We start from the raw sequence: 8,300 nt of genomic DNA on the forward strand, positions 1-8,300 counted from the left end.
AATTTTTTGATGATTAGCAAGAAACATAATTTGAAAAATCTAAGAAAACAGCATACTGTTTAACAATTTCATTGACTTAGCAATTCATGTCTTGCTGAAGATGAATATAAAGAGGCGTGTGGTGTTGTGTGTAAAACACTATTTAACTAGATACTGGCAAGAATCAAATCAATGTACATGTGCCCAATATTTACAAGCCTGAAAAAGAGATATGTCGTATTTTACGTTGTAACCCTAAAAATGGAGAATACTAAAATTACTTCACTTACCCACTAACCCATATGCATGAGACTTGCGGAAACACATTTCTTTTCTCAATCTCTCTTTATTTAATTATGTAAACATTATCTGGATTAAATATATCAATTTGACAACATAGCACACACACACAGGTGACAGGTGACAGCAGGGCCGGACACCAGAACGGCTTTCAAAGACTAATCGGGTATAGTCCGGAACCCGCTCCATCTAGAGCATAACATGTTTACAACATAAAATACCTAGCGTTGCATTTCCTACACGACAGGAGAGCATTGCATGGCGACATAACATAGCTCAGCACAGACCTAACATGGCATAGCATTCGACGTGACATAGTATAGAATACAGTCATTGCATAGTGACATAACATATTTACAACATTAAATACACAACGTAATGTAACTTACATGACAGGTGGACATAGTATAGCAATATAACATAGTTAAGCATAGATAAGACATAGCTTCAGAACATATTGTGGTTACATATTTACAACATACAATTCCCAGTGTGACATGACCTATGCGACAGGTGGACATTGCATGATGACATATCATAGCTTAGCGTAGACTTAAACAAAAATATATATATATATATAAGAACATAATAACGGATCGACATGAGAACGGCGCCGTGTAAAGATCGAAAGCAAAATTTATATCTTATTTCATCGTTCATTTTTCGTACTGGACATTCTTCCACGTTACGTAAACAGATTGCAGATGTTGTTTTATACACAACTATATTATACTTTTTGTCGCACACATTCTTCTGGTCAGCACAAGGTAAAATCCACCAGGAGACGAGGCGATGACATTAGCAGCCATTTCTTGATGCGAAACACACATTAAGAAATTATTTCCAGACGGTTCAATTTTTAGCATAATTATTTTATAGTTGGATTCCACCTAATCTTTCAGGATAATTTGTGCAATTCTCATGCTGTGCAATTCTCGCTCCTTCTTCTCCATCAAAAAAAGACATCATTCCATGAGTGTGAAATATGCAAGGGCCACAGCCAGTACCACCTACATATGTAGGAGGTACTGGCTGTGGCCCTTGCATGTAGGAGATACTGCCACAACCCCGCATACTCGTGCGAGCCGTAGTTAGCAAAGAGAGAGAAAAACCTGTTTGACGAGTATTTATATGCACCTGCAGTTCTGCGATTCCGATTAATGTTACGATAGTGTTCATGTTGATGAACGGCGTGGTGTGAGAAACTTCCATTCTCACAAGGCGTTTAGTAAAATGAAGAAATGCGACGATGCTGAAACTCCTCCTCCCGAAAATATGAAGCCAAATTGAGGAATTCATTAAATTTATTCCTATTGAGGAAAATTCAGACACAAAATTTTCAAAGTATCAAATAAAAAGAGAACAGGTATTGAAGAAAACATAATTCAAGGTAAAATTTCAGATAGAGGACCAGGAAAACTTGCATAGATGCAGAAAAATGGAGAGCAGTTATGCAAGAAGAATGCAATTCTTTAATGAGAAAAAACAAATGAGAATTAATCGATTTTCTAGACAATAGAAAAGTCGCTGTATGCAAATGAGTATTTGGAATAAAGCGGTAGGAAGACGGCATAGCCGATCTGTATAAATCCAGACTCGTCGCCAAAGGATGCTCGCAAAATTAGGGTTTGTCTTATTTTATTACAGCAAAACGCTGGAGGCTTATCTGTCTAAGAGAAGAGATGCCTCTGTGTTGGACTTTATAAGGAAAACTGGCTCGTATACACGTTACACATGGTGAAAATCAAGAAAACGCCCATTTAGGGAGCAGGTTTGCGAGAGTTAGTGAACGTCCTCTTTACAGATGGAAAAGTTGGGGTGACTCAAAAAAACGTTCTGTAGTATACAATTGCTATGCTCATGGCTTTTTTCACTTTATATATTTCGGTTTCGTTTTTAAAAACTTAAACAATAAAATTAAATGCAATATTTGTTAGCATCTTTGTTTTCAAATGAACCATATAAACTAGACTTTTAAAGTTATAAACCTTTAGCTGAATGCTTAATTTCCATATTCGACACTGTTAAAAAAACTTTTGCAAAATTGCAGAAACAATTGAAATAGTTTTCAGATATTATGGAAAAAAGGAATTTGATATTATTTTGAAGAAATACAAGTTATGTAATAATACTGAAAGTTTTAAGATAAATAAGATATCTTATATTTTTCTCTTTAAAAATTACATGATTACCTGACAATATAATAAAATAAATTTAGTATTTCCGATTTTTAAGTACGTACCCATTAATTAGTACACAGATATTTAGAGATCGGAATGCAAACATGCAACTGAATGTTACTAAGAATCGCTGATAAACGATCATTACAGGCAAATTAATAATTTTATTTAAATATAGTTTCTTTAACGCGAATGTATGAAACAAGCATTTGAAAGATATTTTTAATAGAACTACAAATCAAATAAATTGCATTAAATGGATGTAAAATTATGTTCTTGTTTGATTTTTACATACAATCCAGAGTTAATATAATATAAATTCAGTAACTATTTTTAATACTTTTGTACATGAAATTACAGTTTGAAGTAAAAGATCCCACGTTAATGGTATGGGTATTTGAGGTATATGATTTATTAATGGAATACTTTTAAAAAATTTGCTCTATGAAATATTCAGACAATTATCAGAGAAATGCTGTCATACTGAGACAATTAGTTTAAAATTTCTGTCAGAATTTATTCTCAAGAAAAGAGTTTATGAATATAAATAAGAATTTTATGAATCTATGCATGTTTAAAAGTAATAAAAACATCTAAGAAAATTCGCAGTTTCATTTTCTGTATAGAGCAACCGAAGAAACACGTGTTTAAAAGAAATTTTGAATACCATTTGAAATGATTCTTAGAATTGAGCATTTCGTCCCTATAAAGACTTCAGAATGAAGTCTTGGTTTAGTGAATTTTGAGAGAAACTTATCAGAAGAGCAAATTATTGTAGGCAACATAATTTGCTGCTGAAAAAGAAGGATATTTTCATTTGCTATTTTAAATACAAGAATGGTTTTCATTTGAGTGCCAACAAAGGCTGATTGCGATGCCAAAAAAAGCTGATTTGTTTAGATTATTAATATTGCCATTTATATTCAAATTTTCAAAACTAAAAACGTCAAAACTATTTTGACATATCAAAAATGGAAAAATAAGATTACAAATACTTGTCTGAATATGTAAAATGCTAAATATTTTTATGCGCAGAAAATAATATTTTATAAAAAAGAATAAAAATAGAGAAAATTTCATAAAATCAAATGAAATAAAATTGAGATTTTACATTACTTATAAGCAAACTTATTATACAAATGTCCACTGTATTTATGAAAAAGCAAAACTGGGCTTGTATAAATGCAGTAACATGTACATAACACAATAAAACATACTGAAGTTTATTTATAAAAGCTACAAATTTCTAAAATGAATGACATGTGAAACGTCCGATGTTATCTATATTACTAAGATAAAAGACAATTACATATTACTAAGATAAAAAGCGTAGTTTTTCATACTAAAGTTAGCTACCCGACTACGTTTTTGCAAGATGAGGGGACAGCATGCCATCTCCCAGGCAGATGCGTTCGGTCTATTTGTTATAATGTCTTCAGTCAACTTAAAGAAGGAATAAAATGTTGCATAATACGAAGACAGGAAATGCGGAACACAAAAATGGAAAGACAAAAATGTATGTTTTGGCCAGAAATTGAAAATCCATTAGCGAAATGTGAGGGGAATTGTCGTAATGTAGTTCTTTAAAATTCACAGATACAGCACTGAGATTAAAGGTGAACCCCACCTTTCATGTCGGGAAACAGTTACAGTTTTAGTTTGTCTTTTCTACGAATTCTTTCTGCAGAATTCCTGTCTGCACGGAACATTTGTGACTTCTGCATGCTCGGTAGATGGAAGAAAATCTTACTGACACTATGTGTCGAATGAGAAACACAACTCCTGACCCACGGTTATACTTTCACTAGGTAGCTGAATGCTTCTGACGGCAGGATTTCGCGTATAATTTCAAGCGTAAAACTAACTTATTTTTCCTTAGCATATTTAGGAAAATGTGTTCAAAGACTTCTTGCACATTGTAAGTTTCAGTGTATCTTGTCAATGTTAATGCAACTGCTGCTATGTTCTTGCTGACTTGTTGTATATTCCTCATATAACTACAGAAATTTGTGTTTCAAATAGGTGTGTTTTTTGCATAAACGTACATTTACCAGTTTCGGCTGGACATTTTCTCGAGTATATACAGAACCTATAATTCTTTTGCCTTGTTCAGCAAACGCCATGTTTCATACACTGCCAATCATAAAACTGGCTAAGAGTACTTATATGTACTTTAAAAGAGCGATTTCTCAGTGCAAGAGGATATAATGAATTTCATTTGAAACTGTTTCTCAGTACTAGCGTTCTACTAAAATCCAATCTTTGAATAACAGTGGGTCTGCTACACATGCGTATTCTCTTTCAGACCTAGTAACAGGAATTTTAATACTACACTATGTAACAAACTTATTGCAGCAATTTTTTTAATGCATTTTTACTCATCTACTGGTAACAGAAAGTTCCCTTTTTGTTCACAGATTAATGCGTTGAACATAATTTCTGATTTTAAGTTCTGCATGATTTCAATTAGTGTTTATTGTCAGGATATAAAATTAATTCATTGAAATTCGAATCAATTCGCTTTATTTTCTCTCCCACATGTCAGACTGATAGATCTGAAATTTCTTAACCTTTGCAAATTGTAAAATTTTAAGGTAGAAAAGAAACATACATTTGAATCGGAAGCCCAATATTTCGAAGGCAAGCATTAACAGTTATAAGGATTATTGTCAATAGCATGTTGTTTCTTAAACCTTATCTTTCCTTCACTTTTACTGTTTTGGCTACTCCAACAGAAAATGTAAATGTAGTGATTTGAAATAATGAACGAGAATCTAAGTTTATGACACAGTATCATCAATCTGCTGAGCTGAAAATACTTTGTTGCTTCCAGGCTTAATGTCTAAGATTAGAAGTACGGGAGTTCTACGGAGAACACCATCAGGAAAGAAGGAAAAAGAAATTAAATAAAAAAAGTACCTATTACAATAATAAAATTAATTAAAATTAAAATAATAAAAGCATTAGTAACTAAAAGTAAAATAATTAATAATTAAACGAATAATTTAGTAATTAAAATCTTAAATAATAAAAATTAAAACTCAATAAAAACAAAGACAAATAAAAATTTAATAAATTATGAAATTAATGATAAATACTTTATTGATAAAATGAAATACCGGACCTCGTCTTATTGGGAACCGCCGAGCTTCATAAGAACATGTATCAGTTATAAGCATTATTGTCATTAGCATGTTGTTTCTTATACCTTATCTATCCTTCACTTTTACTGTTTTGGCTATTCCAACAGAAAATGTAAATGTAGTGATTTGAAATAATGAACGAGAATTTAAGTTTATGACACAGTAAAATCAATCTGCTGAGCTGAAAATACTTTGTTGCTTCCAGGCTTAATGTCTAAGATTAGAAGTACGGGAGTTCTACGGAGAACACCATCAGGAAAGAAGGAAAAAGAAATTAAATAAAAAAAGTACCTATTACAATAATAAAATTATTAAAATTAAAACAATAAAAGCATTAGTAACTAAAAATAAAATAATTAATAATTAAAAGAATAAAATTATTAGTAATTAAAATATTAAATAATAAAAATTAAAACTCAATAAAAATTTTACAATTTGCAATTAATTAAATTGATTAATTGCAAATTAAATTATTAATTTAATTAAGATTAAATTAAATTTAAATTTAAATTTTACAATTTGCAAAAATTAAGAAATTTCAAATCTATCAGTCTGGCATGTGCGAGAGAAAATAAAGAGAATTGATTCGAATTTCGATGAATTAATTTTATATCCCGACAATAAACACTAATTGAAATCATGCAGAACTTAAAATCAGAAATTATGTTCAACGCATTAATCTGTGAACAAATAAAAATTTAATAAATTATGAAATTAATGATAAATACTTTATTGATAAAATGAAATACCGGACCTCGTCTTATTGGGAACCGCGGAGCTTCATAAGAACTAAAACATGGCTCAGCCAAGCATTAGCTAAGTGCCGGAGCCCTTTCATTTAAGAGCTCTGGTTTGCTACGACTTCAGTTAAGATTTATCTAAAAAACTGAGAATTACCGGAGCCGTGCTCCGGTGGTCTCTGGCGCAAGGTAAGCTCTTGTTGCACGTGCTTTTAGTATTGCCCTACGAGAGTTCGTAAGTTTGTCTTTGAAAGTCTTTAAATTTGTCTTTACGTTAGCAGTCCCGAAGTAGTGAAGCTAGATTGTTTGGCTTTACCTTTAAACTGCGATTTATAAATAACTTGAATTACCAGTATATATCAACCAGCAAGGAAAGAAATTTTATTACCGTTTTCAATTTTCCTGTAACTACGAGAAGAAGCGGGAAAAAATGGTTTAGTTTTGAATTTTGCTCTATTGAGTCAAAAATGAGCTATGGAAGCTTACTCCTGATTCAAAATACTCTAATTCCCCATCTCCTTTTCTTTCCTGTAGGGAAACTGCGTAAGTAAAACACAAAAAATATTAAAATTTCAATTTTTTATTCCAAACATAAATGTGTATATAAAGCAGGTAAATTAGAAATAGTCATAAGCCTTTCATCATTACACCTAGCAACAGAACGTCGTGAAACATTACACCCTGAAACCAACAAATTTGAACCATAGCTATCTGTATTTGAAAAAAACTAAATACTTGCTTCAGATATGACGTAACTTCCATTGGATAACAATGGAGAACTGTACAGGTTTTTCTCAGCGCAAAAGTGATAATTCATTAAATGCCATAAAAAAGTAAGTAATAAAGAAATAGTAAATAAATTTACCCAAAAAAGTAAATAAGTTCCTTTTGTCTTAATTCTTTATTTCATGCGCCGATTACTACTGTTAAAAATGAGGGTACCATAATTTTCATAACTCTTGAGACGAGCTTATGATATCTAGAACTTTAATTATTAATTTTGTATAGACATTAGGTTATTTAGAAGTAGAAGAGATGAAAAATAAGCAGTGCCCTCGCCGGGACGCGAACTTGACTACTACACCACAAAAGCATGTGCTGACCACTACGCCACAAAGGCATTCTAAGAAAGTGGAAGAAATACATTATAATTTCATAGTAATTTCTTAAAGCGTTTTATGTTAAAATTTTCACATGTTTATTCAAAGTATGGATCAAGAGCATTAGCTCAGTGTCTTCCGGTCCTACTAGCTAGGAATAACAAAACAAAACTCAGTAAATAAGGTTTTTGTTAGGAGAAAAGTGAAGAATGAAGGAAATGCACTTTTTGAAGAAAAATACGTTTAGCAATGTTCAGTTTGTTAGGGTACCTTGTTTCATTCCTGCAACAGTTATCTTGCAGCTATTTCAATAGTGATTTATGTCTTAGCTACGTAGTTATAAGTACAAGTGCACTTTGTTCTTTAGTGGTGTACGTTGTAGGTTGTGGACAACAAGAGTCGAACTGCATAGTAAAATATTTGAAATTTAATGTGTTATAAGTGTTGACACCAGCTTTCCAAAAGTAGGTAACTGTAACAATTTAACAAAACCTGGTCATTTATTTACAGCAGGAGAAAATATTATTTCCTCACGCTGGCTGACTTATTTTTGAGATTACCATTTAATTATTAAGATGTAGAACGTTTTGCAACGACATTTGACTGTAACAGTAGTGCGCAAACAGGGAGGTAGAGCTGAACTGGAATTTTGGGTTGAAAACTTATTCCAAACAAAGGCTCGAGTAGTGCAGGACGAGTTAATAAAATACCAGTCCTTTACTACCCCAGGCTTCGCTAGTTGCCTCGAGTTAATAAAATACTTAGCCTAGTCATTAAATTTAAGTTGATGCATGACTCTAGTCTCGATCTTTCCTTTGTACTTGTTGAGGAGAAGTAATGAAATTTGAACACTTACAG

The sequence above is a fragment of the Stegodyphus dumicola genome, chromosome X1 (genome assembly GCF_044657685.1).
Source record: "Stegodyphus dumicola isolate Sdum_Otavi_A_Nest chromosome X1, ASM4465768v1".
NCBI lineage: Eukaryota > Metazoa > Arthropoda > Arachnida > Araneae > Eresidae > Stegodyphus > Stegodyphus dumicola.